This window comes from Microtus pennsylvanicus, chromosome 12 (assembly GCF_037038515.1).
Source record: "Microtus pennsylvanicus isolate mMicPen1 chromosome 12, mMicPen1.hap1, whole genome shotgun sequence".
Classification (NCBI taxonomy): Eukaryota; Metazoa; Chordata; class Mammalia; order Rodentia; family Cricetidae; genus Microtus; species Microtus pennsylvanicus.
Genome location: NC_134590.1, coordinates 34,471,742 through 34,489,381, shown reverse-complemented (window position 1 = coordinate 34,489,381; position 17,640 = coordinate 34,471,742).

Below are 17,640 nucleotides of genomic sequence, written 5' to 3'. Positions count from 1 at the left end.
CTCTTCGCCTTATCCCACGCATTCCTCCAAGCAGTGCTATGTTCGGGTATCTGCCGTCATTCATTCTCATAACATGGCCTAAGTATCTCAAGCGCCATTCCTATCCTGTAGTTTACTTCCTTCTGTAGACAGAGATGTTTCTTAATGTCACTGTTGTGCAGCCTACCTCTTTGTGTGACGCCTAGAATCTCCCTGAGACATGCCATCTCAAACACATTCAGCCGCTGTTCTAAGGAGTGTTTAATTGTCCCAGTTTCAGAGCTGTAAAGAAGGCAACTCAAGACAAGTGTCTCAGTCAAAGTCTGTGGAGAACTAAGTGATCAGTTTAAGACAATCGTAGGAGTGTTGCAAGGATGCGTCCTCTCACCACTTCTCTTTAATATATCCCTGGAATTAATAATAGCAGCAGCCCTGGAGGATGAGGAGATGGCCGGGCAGATAGGTGGTGTGCCAATCAATAACTTGCATTTTGCCGATGATACAACACTACTCGCTGAAAGTCCCAACGAGCTGCAGGCCATGGTAAAAAGAGTGGTAGAAGTCAGTGAAAACCTTGGTGAAAGTAAACATTGAGACTGAGATACAACACATGGGAAGGGCACACAAGGATTTTAACATTGTAATGAAGAATCAGAACCTCAAGCAAACTGTCAACTCTGTCTATCTGGGAGAGAACCTCAGTTCAAAGGAGGGAACTATTTCAGACATCAAGAGGTGGATAGGGACAGGGAGGGCTGCATGTCAGGTGCTAGGAAAGGTTTGGTTAGCAAGAAACTTAATGACAACAATAAAATTACAGGTATATGTAGTAGGAGGCCGCTTGTTTGTTCCTGGCTGCGCAGATCACGATAAAACCACACAGAAACTGTATTAATTAAACCATTGTCTGCCTTATTAACTCTAGCTTCTAATTGGCTAGCTCTGACATCTTAATTTAACCCATTTGTAAGAAGACAGTTCTGCAGTGAGCAAGAAGTGGAAGAACCCTTCCCTGCAGACACAGTCAAGGTCAGGCTTTACCTGGGCCACACCCCCGGTGCTGAATTTCCTGTTTTGTTTTGCTGCCCCATCACCCTCCTTAAAAGCCTTTGCCTGGAGCCTGCTCCATCCACACATCCAGGAACACGGAATTCCTCTCTCCCATTGCTGCTTTAGAATCCAGAACCAGAAGTGTCTGGAGAGATTGCTCAGTGATTAAGAGCACTAGCTGAGCAGTTGTGAAGACTGGAGTGGATTCCAGCACCCACAAAACAGGGTAGGTATCCAGCAAGCACCTATAATTCCAGTTCCAAGGAATCTGGCTCCCTCTTCTGGCCTATAGGAGTAAGCACACCTCAATCTACTTTAAGACCCAGCAATTCCATTCTTGGGCTTATACCCAAAGGAGGCTCAATCATACCACAAAGACACTTGCTCAACTATGTTCATAGCAGCATTATTTGTAATAGCTAGAACCTGGAAACAACCTAGATGCCCCTCAACTGAAGAACTGAGAAAGAAAATGTGATACATTTACACAATTTACTTAGCAGTAAAAAAAAAAATGACATCTTAAAATTTGCAGGCAAATGGAAGGAACCAGGGGAAAAAAAAATCCTAAGTGAGGTACCCCAGACCCAGAAAGACAAACATGGCATGTACTCCCTCATAAATGGATACTAGGCGTAAAAAAAAGAATAACAGCCTACAATCCACAACCCCTGAGAAGCTACATAACAAGAAGGACACTAAGAGAGACATGCATGGAAGCCCCTGGGAAGGAGAAATAGATTAGATCTCCTGGGTAAATAGGGAGCTCAGGGGAGGGGAGAAGTAAGGGATAAAGGGGAGGGGTGAGGAGAACATGAGGGAACAAGATGGTTGAATTGGGGGAAGGGCAGAGAGGAAGAACAAGAAAGAGATATCTTGATAGAGACAGCCATTATAGGGTTAGGGAGAAATCTGGGACTAGGGAAACTCCCAGGAATCCACAAGGATGACCCCAGGTATGAGTTCAAGCAATAGTAGAGAGGGTGCCTGAACTGGCCTTCCCCTGTAATCAGATTGATGACAATCCTAATTATAATCATAGAACCTTCATCCAGTAACTGAGGGAAGCAGATGCAGAGATCCACAGCTAAGCACTGGGCCGAGCTCCTGGAGTCCAGTCAAAGAGAGGGAGAAGGGATCATATGAGCAAAGGAGTCAAGATCATGATGGAGAAACCCACAGAGACAGCCGAGTGGAGCTAGTGGGAGCTCACTGACTCTGGACTGACAGCTGGGGAACCTGCATAGGACCAAACTATGCCCTCTGAATATGGGTGACAGTTCTGTGGCTTGGACAGTCTGTGGGGCCACTGATAGTGGGACCAAGATTTATCCCCAGTGCATGAACTGGCTTTTCGGAGCCGATTCCCTATGGATGGATACCTTCCTCGGTCATGATACCAAGGGGAAGGGCTTGGTCCTGCCTCAACTTGATATGCCAGACTTTGTAGACCCCCCATGGAAGGATGGAAGGCCTTATCCTTTCTGAGAAGTGGATGGGGGGTGGGGATGGGAGGAAGGTGTGTGTGGAAGAGCAGGAGGAGGGGAGGAAGGGGGAACTATGGTTGATATGTAAAACAAAAAATAACTTTTAAATAAAAAATTTTAAAAAATAAAAAATAAACACAGAGAGAGAACTGGTGTAAGATTGCTAACAGAAAGGAAGCGCTGGGGAGAGGCAGTATCTGGGAACCACAGGTCCTCAGAGAGGCTGGATTCAGAGGACCCAACTTCAATGACTCTTTTCTACTCAGCTGATCCTAAAGCCCGAGGGACACCCTGTTTCCCACGGTGGGTTATTTATGCCCTGAGAATATGTCAGCACATTCCAGGAGTCACTGGACACCATAGGATTGGCCCATATCTACCTGGACTGGCGAATATGCTAGGAACTTTTGAGGAAATGAGTTATAATAAATGAATATCTCTCATGAAGCAGAGTACCAAGTTGGGGAAAGACCGCTCCTGAGAGCAGACAGCCAAGGGTCTCCAGAATTCGATGCTCTGTTGTATAGACCTTCAGGGAGAAAGGGTGGACAGAGCTGGGGATAAGAGCTCTGAAGAAATCAGGGAAACAACTTCCGTCCTGAAGATCAAGCAAGAAAAGGAGTTGGCACTGGAGAGATGGCTCAGCAGATAAGAGTACTTGCTGCTCTTCCAGAGGACCTGGTTCAATTCCTCGCATGCATATGGTGGCTCATAACCCTCTGTAATTCCACTTCCAAAGGATCAGATTCTGGCCTCCATGGGCCTTGCACAAGGCATACATATAAAATAAAAAAATAAATCTTTTAAAAATCTAATAAGGAAAGGAGTGATGACTGGGCGGTGGTGGTGCACACCTTTAATGCCAGCACCCAGGAGGCAGAGGCAGACAAGGTCTCTGTGAACTCAAGGCTAGCCTTATTTACAAAGTGAGTTCCGGGATAGACAGAGCAAAACTCTGTCTTGAAAAAGCAAATAAATAAATAACAACAAAAGGAGTGAACTTAGAGCAAGTGTGGGTTTTCTTGGTTCCATGAAAGCAACCCGTGATGGTTTCCAGAACATCCTCGCCTCTGTGGTCATGTGTGAGGACTTCCTGTTTGCTAAACGTTACATTCATGACCTTCATGAATCCCAGCAGGTCTCTAGGTGGTGGGCACATTTTACATATGGGAAAAGTGAAGCTCCAGGAGGTCAGACAACATCACTAAGGTCCTTGAAAAGCGTGTGAAGATCCTCAGCTGTTTCCGTAGCCTGTGTCTTCTTCACTTTGTTCTCACAGAATGTAGGACACTCAGAAATAGAGAGATCCAGGAACTCGGTATCTCTCAAATAAAATGCCAAAGAAGTCAGAAAGAGACAAGATCCTGCCCAAATTAGCTCATTACACTTCCACCACTTACCCTAATGTTCACATCACCCTTCTGTTCTCTTGATTCCATGGCTTTCAGTTGGGTATTTGAAGAAGAGAACTCTGGCTTCCTTCTCCCACTAGGATTCTCTCTTGTCACCCATAAACATTTTGCCCTGTATCTAACCTCCTTGCCTTGGCATGCTACATAAAAGAAAACCCACCAACAAATAAACAAAAGATAATATCACAGAAATACCAAAATAAGACTAAGCAGGTTTCACAAGTGTGGGAGTCATAAAAAGTCTCCTTGCAAAGGTTACATTTTATTTATTGCTTTGTTAAACATTTTCCAGGTTCCATGTACACAGTTCATTTACCTCAAACGCAATCTCCAATCTCTAGCCTGGGACTTCCCAGGAGAAGGACTGAGGCCGACTTAACTCCCTACTACATATCATACTCTTAAAAATTGTCTATTACTTTCTTCTTACTCGGTTGAGTTACTAGGCATAAATCTAAGACTTGGAGGCTTATACAGCCAGACTGCAGGGATGATTTCTAGTCCTTGCTGGCTTGAGTTTTTATAAATCTAGTTCATGTATCAATTAATGTTCACATTGACGTATTTCCCCTGGAATATAAGCATGTGTCTCATGACATGAGAGCTCTCGTCATTTCTTCTAGCTCCTTAAAATACTTTGCCCCGGTGGACATGAGTGCCCTTGACAGGTCACTTAGCCAAAGCCCTAGGAACTCCGTTAAAGCACTTGGCATCCAACATTAGACACGGCATATAGGAGCACAGTAGTCGCACACGGTTCTAGTTGCTTTCTAAGACATGGTGTAAAACACTGTGATGGAGGCTGAGAAGACGGCTCGACAGGGAAAGCACTGGCTGTAGATAGCATGAAGAGCCGAGTTCTCACCCCTAGAACCCACATAAAAGGCCCAATACAGCCATGTGCGCTTGTAACAATCCTAGTTCTTCTGCAGCAAGATGGGAGCTAGACAGGAGAACCTCAGGAGTTTCTGGGTCAGCCAGCCTGGCGCATACAGTGGAGAGCACAAGATCCTGTGTTCACAAGACAACACGGAAGGTGAGGACAGACGCCTGAGGTTGTCCTTTAACCATAGCTGAACATGCCAAGGCACATGCCAAACATGCCAAGGCATACGAATATGTGCACACGTGTGCGTGCACACACACTCACACACACACACACACACGTCATACCACATTATACACCCACACAAAGATTAAAAGCAACACCATGGAGATCTTTTTCCTCACCTTTCTGGCAACAACCACTCAATAACTGCAATGCCATTTTCAGGGCGTCATTTTCTTATTCATTACATAAATTGTTTCCTAGCTTTTGAAACTTGTTTTTCAGTAAGTTAACAGCCTTTAGCCTCCTGACCACATTTTGCAGATACTGAATGGGTTTGTGAGTCAGAACACATACGATTTCTCAGCTATCAAGGCATCTGTGACGGCGTCAACTCCATGTCAACTCAATGAGATTTTGAATCACCATGGAAACAAGACTTGGGCATGTCTGGGATACCTAGGTTGGGCGAATTGAGATGGGAAGACTCATTCTAAAATGCGGGCTGCACCATTCCATGGACTGGGGGCCTGGACTGAATGAAAAAGAGTAAGCGAGCAGAGCACCAGTGTCCACCCCTCTCTGCTTCCCGACTCTGGATGCCACGTGACCAGCTGCCCCATGTGCCTACCATTGTGCCTTTCCGGCCATGATGGACTGTATCCTTTCCAACTGCAAGCCCAAATAAACCCTTCCTACGCAAAGTAGCTTAGTATTGGGAATTTGGTCACAAGTAACAAGAAAAACAACTCAAATCCCCTGGAATAGTGAACCCCAAATTAAATGCTTTCTAAATTGCCATGACCTTATAAGGGCAAGAGAAAAGCAACAAAGACAGTGGCTAAGAGCAGTCTGTAAGTTTAGAAAAGATATTGGTCAGAAATTAAGCTGTAACAAGTTGTAACAACATTTTACAAACAAGTATTTTTGTTGCTATTTTATGCCTTACTCTGATGATTTAGGCCAACCAGAGCAGAAAGCAGGGCTAATGATGGAGATGATGGAGACTGGGTGAGAATGAGCTCTTTGAGAAAACCAGGGGCTAAAGAGATGGCTCAGTGAGTAAGAGAATAACGTTTGCTGTTTCTGCAGAGGAACCGGGTTCAGTACTCAGCCCCCACCACTGCCTGTAAGTCCAGTTCCAGGTGATCAGACGCCCTCTGCTGGCCTCCACAAGCACCTGCATTCATGTGCTCAGACTTCCACACAAACACATACATACATATAACTTATAAACTAAAACAATATAGAAATAGGAGTAGAAAAATAGAAATATATAACAAAGGAAGGAAAGAAGGTGGACAGAGGAGAGTAGGGATGTGGGACAGGAGGGAAGAACAAACTTAACCAACCAATGGTCCTTTCCTAAAAGAGGCAAGAATAGAATGGAAATAAAAGACAGTTTCTAAAGAAACAGACTTCTGTGTTCTGAAGGTTGAAGCAAACTGTGTTGAAGGCGGCCTCTGCCGAAGCCTCCCACACTGAATTTTGTATCTGGGACCATCTGCAAGGTCAAGGCAGTGACTGGGACTTCTGAAAACACCGTCTCAGGGGAATCTAAAAGGAATCATAAAGCCTTTCCAGGAGCCACATCGGCAGCTAAGAGAGTGAGTGGCAGTGGGGTTTGTCCTACTTTGGCCGCTCGCTGGTAAAGTAACTCTGAGCAATTCATTTAGCCTTCCAGGGCTTCGCTTTTAACATGCTTGGTAATAGGCAGAGCTCGGCTGGGATCCCAGGTCCGCCCCTGTGGCTGCAGGATTTTAGGAACTTACATAACTTACATGAACCTATTTTCCCAGTCACACAATGTGAATAAGACATCAAAAGCTTGTGTGGACGGAATCACAAAGGAGACAGAATGTCCAGCTCTGGTTATGTAAAACTATAGAACGTGTGAACAAATCTATAAAGGCAGGAAGTCGATCGGAAAGGAGGGAGAGGTGGAAGGAAAGGGCTACAAAGGGGCGGAAGGAAAGTTCTGAGGTGGCAAAGATGTGGCCCTATTCTGATGATGGCTGTGCACATATCTGCATCTCTCAAAACTGTGCAAAGTGTACACAAAACATTTTAAGCTCTTACAGAGTATCAGCTATACCTTTTAAAAAGATTTATGTTATTTTAAAAATTGTATGTATATACGTGTATCTGTGGGCGTCTGAATTATTCCTTTCCCCTTTTTTGTTACTATGAAGAGGTACCATGACCAAATTTACAAAAGAAAGCATTTAAACAGGGCTTGCTTACAATTTCAGAGGGTAAAACCATGACCATCATGATGGGGAGCATGACAGCCCACAGGCAGGCATAGTGCTGGGGAAATAGTTAAAAGCTTGCATCCTAGTCCACAAATTGAAGGCACAGACAGAGAGACAGAGAGACAGACAGACTAGTCCTGGCTTGGGCTTTTGAAACCTCAAAGCCCATCTCTTCTGACACGCTTCTTCCAACAGGGCCTCTTCCTAATCCTTCCACCAACTAAGGAGCAAGCATTCAACCATGAGCCTATGGGAGGCTTGCTCATTCAAAACACCACAGGGGGTCTATACTCATGTGAATTCCTCTGCCCAGGGAGTCCAAGGGGACACTGATTTGCTGGAATTACAAGTCTTTGCAAGTCGCCCAGTGTGGGTGCTGGAACTGAACTCAGGTCCTCTGCAAGAGAAGTACATGATTGTAACAGCTCAACGGTCTCCTTTCTTTTCGGTTGCTGCTGTTTTTTATACAAACCAATTCCACAAAAAGTGCCACACACAGGCCTCCAGAAACAGGCTCATGTCTTTCTCTTGCCCTATTTTGGTAAAGGACTATTTGAAATGTTTCTGTGTGACATAAACATCCGTGAGTGTTAATAAACATTAAAATTCCACAGCAGCATTATAGGACAATATGCAAATATCTCTATGGTTTGTGTAGAGTATCATCTTTATTAGCTGTATTTTATGCTGTTAGAATCACATTATATACGGGAAACCCCATGGTCTATCATAAAAATGTATGCAAAATGTATGGGGGGGCGGTTAGGGAGATGGCTCAGCAGGTAAGAGAGCTTGCTGTGCATGCAGATGGCCTTGAGTTCAAATCCTTGGCATCCACCTAAAAAATCAGGTATGGTTGTGTGTGCTGGCTAATTTTGTGTCAACTTGACACAAGCTAGAGTCATCAGAAAGGAAGAAGCCTCAGTTGAGAAAATGTCACTATAATACAGTGCTGTGTGCCTGTATGGTATTTTCTTAATTGGTGATAGAGGTGAGAAGGTCCAGCTTATTGTGGGTGGAACTCCCCCTGGGCTTCAGTCCTGGGTTCTATAAGCCAGGTAAGCAAGCCATAAAGAGCAAGCCAGAAAGCAGCACCCCTCCATGGCCTCTGCATCAGCTTCTGCCTCCAGGTTCCTGCCCTTCTTGAGTTCCTGTCCTGATTTCTACCAATGATGAGCAGCTATAGGGAAGCTGAAGTCAAATCAACCCTTTCCATGCTTTGGTCATGGTCTTCCATCACAACAATAGGAACCCTAACTAAGACATTGTTCCTGTAACCCCAGCACTGGTGGCCAGGCAGATACAGAAGCCCGGAAGCCCTTGGCCAGCCAGCCTCTTTGACATTGAAAGACCCCCCCCCCCCCCCCCCCCCCCGTGTAGGGAGACTCTCACTCAAGTCTCGGGATAACACGACCCCCACCCAGTAACTCATGAGAGAGCGTCCTTGCTGCAATCACATGAGGTTTATTGACAGGACAGGAGCCAGTGCACTGGGGTCGAGACTCATAACCCACACAGGGGAGGAGTTTGATCCCGAGTAGCTGAGAGAAGGGGTATTTAAGGGAAGAAACCACAGCCCAGTAATCCAAAGGGGGTAGGGACGGTGTCATTGGAAAATTCCAAAACTACCAGTGATCATTGAAAATTCTGAAAATACCAGTGATAATTACAAGGGGGGTGACTCCCTATTTCTCAAGATTATTCTCAAGATTACAATCTATCTTCAGCTAGTTCTTGAAACAGTCACTGAACCGGCTAATCCTAGATTTTTGGCTCTTCTCTTCCTACTAGAGGGGTCTGGATTTATTCTGGTCTTTCAACGTGATGAGCTTCAAGTTCAATGAGAGAACCTTCCTCAAGGCAGTAAGTAAGATGGGAAATGATATAGGAAGGACAACTGATGTCTTCCTCTGGCCTCGGCATGCCAGACGCAGGGTACATGCATGCATGTGCACGCACACAGTGTGCATGCTATTTTTAATGGCTACCTCATGATGTCTCAGAGACAAGAATTCTGGACATATTCTAAAAGTAGAAGTGCCAGGATTTCCTGACAGATTGGACCCAAGATGGGAGAGAATGAGGACCTTGGGATGACGGTGCAGCTTTTGGCCTGAGCAATCCGAAAGTCTGGTGAAGCTGACATTTTCTGGGAAGGGAAAGACGTGGAAAGGGCAGCTTTGGAGGAGGAGGTGAGGAAATCAGTTTGGAGGACAAGCGTTAAATATCAAACTAGGGATGAGAACTAGGGGGTGGATGCTAGATCGGGATGTGGGTGGGGGTCCAGCTGGAGATACAGACTCGAGGAGTCTCCAGCATGGATGCGCTATTTAAAACAGTGAGCTGGATGAGGGCCTCAAGGGCACACATATGAAGACAGAACAGAAGAGGTTCCACCATGAAGTTGACAGAGTCCTTGTATGTCTAGAGATCCTGGATCTGGGGAAGGGCCAGCAAAGGTGACAGAAAAGGAATACCAGCAAAGAGGGAGAAAGTCTGGGAGGGTAGACTATTCTGGAGGCCAAGAAAGTAGCATTTTTAGGAAAGAAGATGCTTACCATCCAAAGAGAGAAGGGTGAAAGGGACGCTCTTGAAATGTGTGGCTGTACCATAGCGGTTATGATTAGAGTACCACCAAAAAGTGGTAGCAAGAAGAAGGTCCCTACCAAGGCATTCAAGTGGCCAATAAGTACATCAGCCGATGCTTGACAGCATTAGCCACGACAGAAATGCACATGAAATACACAGAGAAACCATGGTGATATAGCACTTCACATCCCAAGGATGGCTAGAAGCCAAAGAAAAACAAGATCCCACACCCTGCTCATGAGTGTGACATGTCATGGCCTTTGCGAAAGCATGGTTGAGTTCCTCAGTAGGAACAGAGAGTCTTCAGGTGATGCGGCAGTTCAATGCCCAGGGAGACCCGGGAACATGGCCAACAGAAGCAAAAGAACCCGTCAACACAAGACTTGGCAATGTTCATGGAGAAATTATTCATGATAGCTAAAAACTGAAAAGCAGCAAATGTCCTCTTCTCAGAAAGAAAAAACCCACTTGAGACATGGAAAGACATGTCTCTTGTACGTGGTGGGGAGAGAGAAACCATCCACAGAAACCGAGGGGGAAACTGAGGGGTCTCCAGGTGTTGAACTTAACTAAACAAAGACTTTAAAATCAGGCAGTTTAAAAATTGTTAGAGAACGGACAGACACGTTTTCTAAAGCAAGCCAGCATGAATGAGAGTGGGAAGAGAGAAATCATAAAGTGAGGTGAATGATTTTTGGAGTTGAGACAATGGTGCATGAAATGTGGCCGCTGTGACCCTGGGGCCGCATGCCCTCTCCGGGTTAGTGACTGTTGGCTTAAGGACTCTTCTGGACTAATTAACTACATTCTTTGTTGTTCCTGACTCTGAAATCCTCACTTGATTGGCTTAGTGACCAAAAACTGTTCCAATAAGGATTTTCTTAGTTGCCATGAATCAATAAATCTCCTTGTCTCTGTATATTGTGAGGTCTTAGTGAGGTCCCCAGCCTTGGTCTCCACACACGGCCCTGACTGATCCAAACTTTGCAGTCCTCCTACCTCGGGCTTTCAAGCACTGGGGTTATAGGTTTCTATCACTATGATCAATAATACTCTGTCCCAACTTCTTGCAAGTATGGAGGCTCAAGGACAGCTAGAGTTGAAGGCTTAGAGATCGTTCTATTTTCCTGAGCATGCGCACAGCTACACATACGTGTATGGCTTCCTAGATTCCCAAGCACACACTAAAACCTTTCAAAGGTCTTTGGACATCTCATGGCTCTCCTCCAATTCTCCTCCTCTCCTCCTCTCTTTCTCTCCTCTCCTCTCCTCTCCTCCCCTCCCCTCCCCTCCCCTCCCCTCTCCTCTTCTCCCCTCCCCTCCCCTCTCCTCTCCTCTCCTTCCCTCGCCTCCCCTCCCCTCCCCTCCCCTCCCCTCCCCTCTCCTCTCCTTCCCTCCCCTTTCCTCCCTTCCTCTCCCATCATTTCTTTTCTTAAGATTTCCTGGTGGTTTGAAAGCCTCAGGCCACTTCTTGTTGGTGCTCTCTGCTTCTCACTGTGGTCGAGGGTTTAATCTCTCAGCTTTCTGCTTCGGCAGCCATCCCTGCTGATTAATGCCACCTCCCCCTCTCACAACAGACTCCTCTCTCTCTCTGGAAATGAAGTGAACACAAACTCTCCCATGAGTCATTCTTGGTCAAGATGTTTTAACACAGTGACAGAAAGGTCACCAAGACACCTTGATGGTCTTGGTACGACTCCACCTCCTAATGCTGAGATGACAGGCTGTGTGTCACCATGCCCTTCCAGCTTCTCATCTTATTTGCTCCAACCATCGCCCACAGTAGCAGCCGGTCACAACTTTATCTCTTCTCCTTCTTCTCCTTGATTCTAGAAGCCGAACCAATGGCCTCACACGGGGTAATCACATGGGCTGAACCACCGAACACATCTAGCCAGGCAGTCATAAATATTTGTTCACTGGGATTTATTTATTTATTTATTTAGAGACAGGGTTTCTCAGTAGCTTTGGAGCCTGTCCTGGAAGCCACCACCCAGCTCATTGAGATTTTTTGTTATATATAAACACACAAGCCTAAATCTGTGAGAGAGACTAACAATGGTTCATGATCCTTGGCACAGTGCCACACACCTGTAATTCCAGCATTTGAGAGGTAAAGGCAGGAGGGGCATTAGTTAGTTCAAGACGCCATCTTTGTTACATAATGAGTTTGAAGTCTAGGTTACAGGAGTCTCTTTCTCTCTCTCTCTCTCTCTCTCTCTCTCTCTCTCTCTCTCTCACACACACACACACACACACACACACACACACACACACACACACTTTTTATTTTATTCATCTCCAACTGGATACCCATTGATCAACACTCCCTATTGTGTGAGGTGGCGGTAAAATAGGTTTAAAGTTCCCATACTTCAACGACAAGGACTGGAGGTGTGGCTCGGTGGCAGACTGTTTTCCCGGCATGCACAAGGCCTGGATCCACTCTAGAGCACACCTCCAGGGTGGCATTTGTGACTTCTGCTTTGACCCACGATTCCTAGAGTCTGTATTTTACTTTTCAAAGCTAATTTTATGAATCTCATCTATCATATTATTGGCAGTTAGATGAACTGCAATGCGGTTAGAAAATGCAGTCTGCATATACCAATTCCCTCAGATCAGTAATGGGGGAATCATGCTTTCTGGCCAGGCTCTTAATCAATGTTCATAAATGTTTCATGTCTGCATGAGAAGAATACATATCTGCATATTATTGAACACTTAGATGAAGATTCTTTTGTACTTTGTGTTGGAGGGGGAACATATGCTCATGTGTGTGGCCAGAAATTGTTAGGTATCTTTCTCAGTTAGTCACCTTATTTTTTTTCTTTCTTCTAAGACAGTATTCCAGACTATTCTCAAATTCACGATGCAGCTGAAGTTGACCATGAACTTCTGACAGTTTTGCTTCTATCTCCTGGGTGCTGAAAGTCCCAGTGTGTATACATGCATGTGTGTACATGCATGATCTATGGGGTAAAACGAAACCCAGGGCTTCCTGCACATTAGGCATTCTGCCAGCTTATCTCCCTCTATTTTATCTTTTGAGGAAGCCTCTCTCACTGCACCTAGACCTCAACAGTTGGCGAGGCTAGGTGGGCAGGAATCCCTGTTCTCATTTTCCTGGCAATGGAATTATGGGCGCTTGTCACTGTACCTGGATTTAAAACATATATGTGTGCATGTTCGTATATGCCTCAGGTACAGGCATGAGGGTTAGAGGACAACTCCGTAGAGCTCGTCTGCTCTGTAGAAACCTCTACATGGGTCGCGGGGATCAAACTCGCATCATCAGGTTACACAGACAGTGCCTTTACTTGCTCCACCTGGTCTGGATATATCCCTGTGATGCTGGAGATTGGAACTCAGGTCCACATCTTTCACTTTATTGGTTGAGCCATCTATTCAGTCTCTGGATTAAGATTTTTGGGAGTTTCTCTGTCGCTTTGGAGCCTGTCCTGGAACTTGCTCTTGCAGGCCAGGCTGGCCTCTAACTCACAGAGATTCATCTGCCTCTGCCTTCCAAGTGCTGTGATTAAAAGCGTGCACCACTCACCCGGCTCAGATTAAGATTCTTAATTGTGGGGTCAACATGTACATATTCTCCTTCCCTCCCTCCCTCCCTCCCTCCCTCCCTCCCTCCCTCCCTCCCTCCCTCCCTCTCTCCCTCTCTTCCCCCCCCACATATAATGTAGTTTTAAAATACCTTTATTGCGATACCCACTTGTTATTTATATGTCAGTTCAGCTGAGCTAAGAAAGCAAGTGGATGACTGCCAGGTGTCAACAAATAGGGCTGGAGAGACAGCTCAGGGATTAAGAGCACAGGATGTTTTTCCAGAGGACCTAGGCTACATTCCCGACATTCATCTGCACGGAGACTCACTATCTGTAACTCCAGCTCTGGGGGATCCAATGCTTCGACAGGCAAAACATCCATACAAGTTTTAAAAGATGACAACAGACCACACAAGCACATTGTCTTTAATCCCATTTGTTGTGGTAGGAGCGAAAGGCTGGAGTGGAGAAAACACTCAGCTTCCTTCCTGTTCCGTTTGTCCTTGAAGTAGCACCTTGTTTTTTCAAAGTGCAGAGGTACCATCTTGCAAAGGAGGGAAGGACCCCCAAACAAAAGGCTGCAGCCATTGGGGCTGGCATGAGGACAAGAAAGAAGGGCTAAAATTGAGAAAGTGCCGAGCCAGGGGAAGCTCCAGGGAGACTGAACCAGGTGGCTTATGGAGGGCTCTTCCCAAGGTCTCACACAGAGACCCCGAAGATGATGAAAGGTCTAGGGATGTGAAAAGGGAGAGGTTCCGACTTCAGCCCACTGCAGGGCTGCTGTGCAGGGGCATGCCTCAGTGTGTGTGAGGAGTGTAGCCCACCTCAAAGAGGCCTGCCAGATGAACTCTGATTTTTCAGTGGTGGGTTTGCAAATCAGTACGGCTTTCACAACATTCCAACCATGTATTTGTGTGTGATGTGGATGCACACTTGGCGTGCTGGGAGTCGTCTCCGCCTACCACATGGGTCCTCAGAATCGAACTCAGGTTTCTAGAATGGTGGGAAGCACTTTGCTTGCTGAGTCATGTCACCAGCCCCTTGTCAACAGGTTTTTGACCGGATTTGACCCCTCCCCTGTATTATCTGCTAGGCTCATGGGTCACTGTGCAGCCGTCCTGGCTAATGGGATAACAGACGTGCCTGACTATGCACAGTTGCGCTGGAGACAGAGCCGGGGCTTCGAGCATGCTGTGCAAGTGCTGATGAAACACGAAACAGCTTCAGGTCCCTTTCAGCCTTTTGGAGAGGTTCTCCACTGGTTCTGGTGTCCTAGTCACTGCTAAGGACAGTGATGTCATTTTCATTCTGCTCTCGCTACGGCTGATTCTAAAGATCTTGTTGTTTGTTGGGTTCTGTCACTGTTCTCTCGGAAGCATGGATCCCTTTGTAGTTTCCCCTCTTATCAAAAGGATATGGAGGGCTTTTGTTGGTTTAGTTTTTTTTAATACTGGGTTTCTCTGTGTAGCCTCTGGCTGTCCTGGAACTGGCTCTGTAGACCAGGCTGGCCTCTACATCAGGTATCCCTCTGACTCTGCCTCCCAAGTGCTGGGGTTAAGGTCGCACACCACAGTGCCCTGCTAGGCTGTGTTCTTTGGACTTTTGGTTTTTCAAGACATGGTTTATGTGTAGCCTTGTTTGTCCTAAAACTTACTCTATAGGCCAAATTGGCCTCAAACTCACATTCACCTGCCTCTGCCTCTTGAGTGGTGGGATTAAAGGCGTGTGCCATCACTGCCTGGCTAGGCTGTGTTTTCTAACTTGTGTTTTAAAAGATGTATGCATATGTGTATATATATATATTTAAACACTTAAGTATACATTATATATAATGTATATATAATATATATGTGTGTATGTCTGTCTGTGTGTGGGGGTGTGAGTGTTTTCGCCATCTATGTATGTATGCCATGTGTTTGCCTAGTGTCCACAGAAGCCAGAAGGAGACATCAAAGCCCCTGGGACTGGAGTTACAGGTGGTTGTGAGCTGCCATGTGGGTGCTGGGAACCAAACCTGGGTTAGTCTGTAAGAGTAGCAAGGGTTACTAACCATTGAGTCATCTCTCTAGGCACCAATGTGGATTCCAAATGAAAAAAAAAAACTACCCACAATTCTTAACATGTAATGTGATTTCCATCCTCCTTAAGAGATTGCTTCCTCTTACTGACATGAGTCTGAGATCAGTTCTGGGCAATCAGACACCAGGGCATTTTGTGAGCAGTAGAGCTGCTGCTGAACATTCTACAGTTATTATAAAAAAATAAAATAGAAGACAAAAACAAAACGTAGCTTGCTATCTGCTTTTGCCATGGTGGCTGATCTAGTGAAAGCTTCCACTCAAACAGAACAAGAAGAAACATAGCTGGGCTTGGTGGCACATGCCTCTAATCCCAGCACAAAGGAATCAGAGACAGGCAGGTCTCTGTGAGTTCGAGGCCAGCCTTGTCAACACAGTGAAATATTGTTCTTAAAAGAGAGTGATGTGGGAGGCTGGAGAGATGGCTCAATGATTAATGGCTGCTCTTTCCTGAGGACCCAGGTTCAATTCCCAGCACCCACATGGCAGCTCACAACTGCCTGTAGCTTCAGCTCCCTGGAAGCTAACACCTTTACACCAATGCTCATAAAATAAAGTTAAATTGAAAACAAAAAGAGTAATGTGAAATCAGGTGGGATAGTATGTGCCTGTAATCCCAACACCTTGGAGGCAGAGACTAGTGGGTCTCTGTGAGTTCAAGCCCAGCCTGGTCTGTACATATGGTTCCAGGTTGGCCAGGAGCACATGAGTCTCCGTCTCAAAACGAAAAAATAAAGGGAGGTGGAGATCTGTGAAGAAATGAAGCTGAAGACTTTTTTTTTTTAAAAAAGAAATAGACCCAGGGTTTGGATGTTTTTCCCCCTCCTTATTTTGATGTGTTTATGTGTGGGGTGTGTGTGTTGCACGTGATTTTTTTCTTAACATGTATATTTGTGTCTTGCGTGCATGTATGTTAGTATGAGGGTGTTGGATCCCCTGGAACTGGAGTTACGGACAGTTGTGAGCTGTCATGTGTGTGTTGGGAATTGAACCCGGGTCCTCTGGAAAGAGCAGTTAGTGTTCTTAACCACTGAGCTATCTCTCCAGCACCCACACGATCTTAAAGTTGCTTAGGCCACCAAAGCCTAATACCCAGAGAGGAACAAGACACTAGATATCTATATATTGATTTGATTCACTGAAAAAAATGCATTGTTAGGTCTTAGAACTCAATAGTATACTCAAAAAAAATAAAAATATCTCTCCCTGGTGCATTTATAGATCTTAAAAAACCACTTGCTTATCATATTCCTTACATATTAGTCTTCTGACAAAAGAAACTAGACTACCTGGCTTGGAAGCGCATGTCAGAAACCAATTTTAACCGGCAGGAATGGAAGCAGAAGTCACGGGGGGGATGCTGCTTATTGGCTTGCTCTACAGGGCTTCCTCAGCTTGATTTCTTGCATCACCCAGGACCATTTGTTCAGAGGTAGTACTGCTCCCAGGGAACTGCATCCTTCCACATCAATTATTATTCAGAAAATGCCCTACAGACCTGTCTGTAGACAACACAATAGAGGTATCTGCAACAGAGGTTCCTCTGTGTAGCCTTGGTTGTCCTGGAACTTGCTCTGTAGATCAGGCTGGACTTGAACTCAGAGATTCGCCTGCCTCTGCCTCCCCAGTGCTGGGATTAAAGGTGTGCGCCACCACTGCCCAGCTTCATTTTCCTTTGTGCATGCAAATCTATGAGAAAGCATAATATTAGTGGTAGAAATGAATGGTAAGCACAGCAATTAAAATAAATTATATACAGCTTATGCAAATGTGCCTTTCTCAGAGTGTCTCATTGCACTCTTTGGACCACATGTGGCCAATACAGAATGTGTGTATTAGGGGAGACCACCACAGATTTAATTTTTCTTTTTAAAAAAGAGTTCAAAGCCAGCCTGGTCTGCAGAGCAAGTTTCAGGATAGCCAGGGCTACACAGAGAAACCTTGCCTCAAAAAACAAAAACAAACCAAAGAAACAAAAAAAAATTGTTTAAATCATGTGTGTGGGGCTGTAGAGATGGCTCAGAGGTTAAGAGCACTGTCTATTCTTCCAGAGGTCCCAAGTTCAATTCCCAGCAACCACATGCTGGCTCACAACCATCTGTAATGAGATCTGGTGCCCTCTTCTGGCCTGCAAGCATACAGACAGACAGAACACTATGTACACAATAAATAAATAAATCTT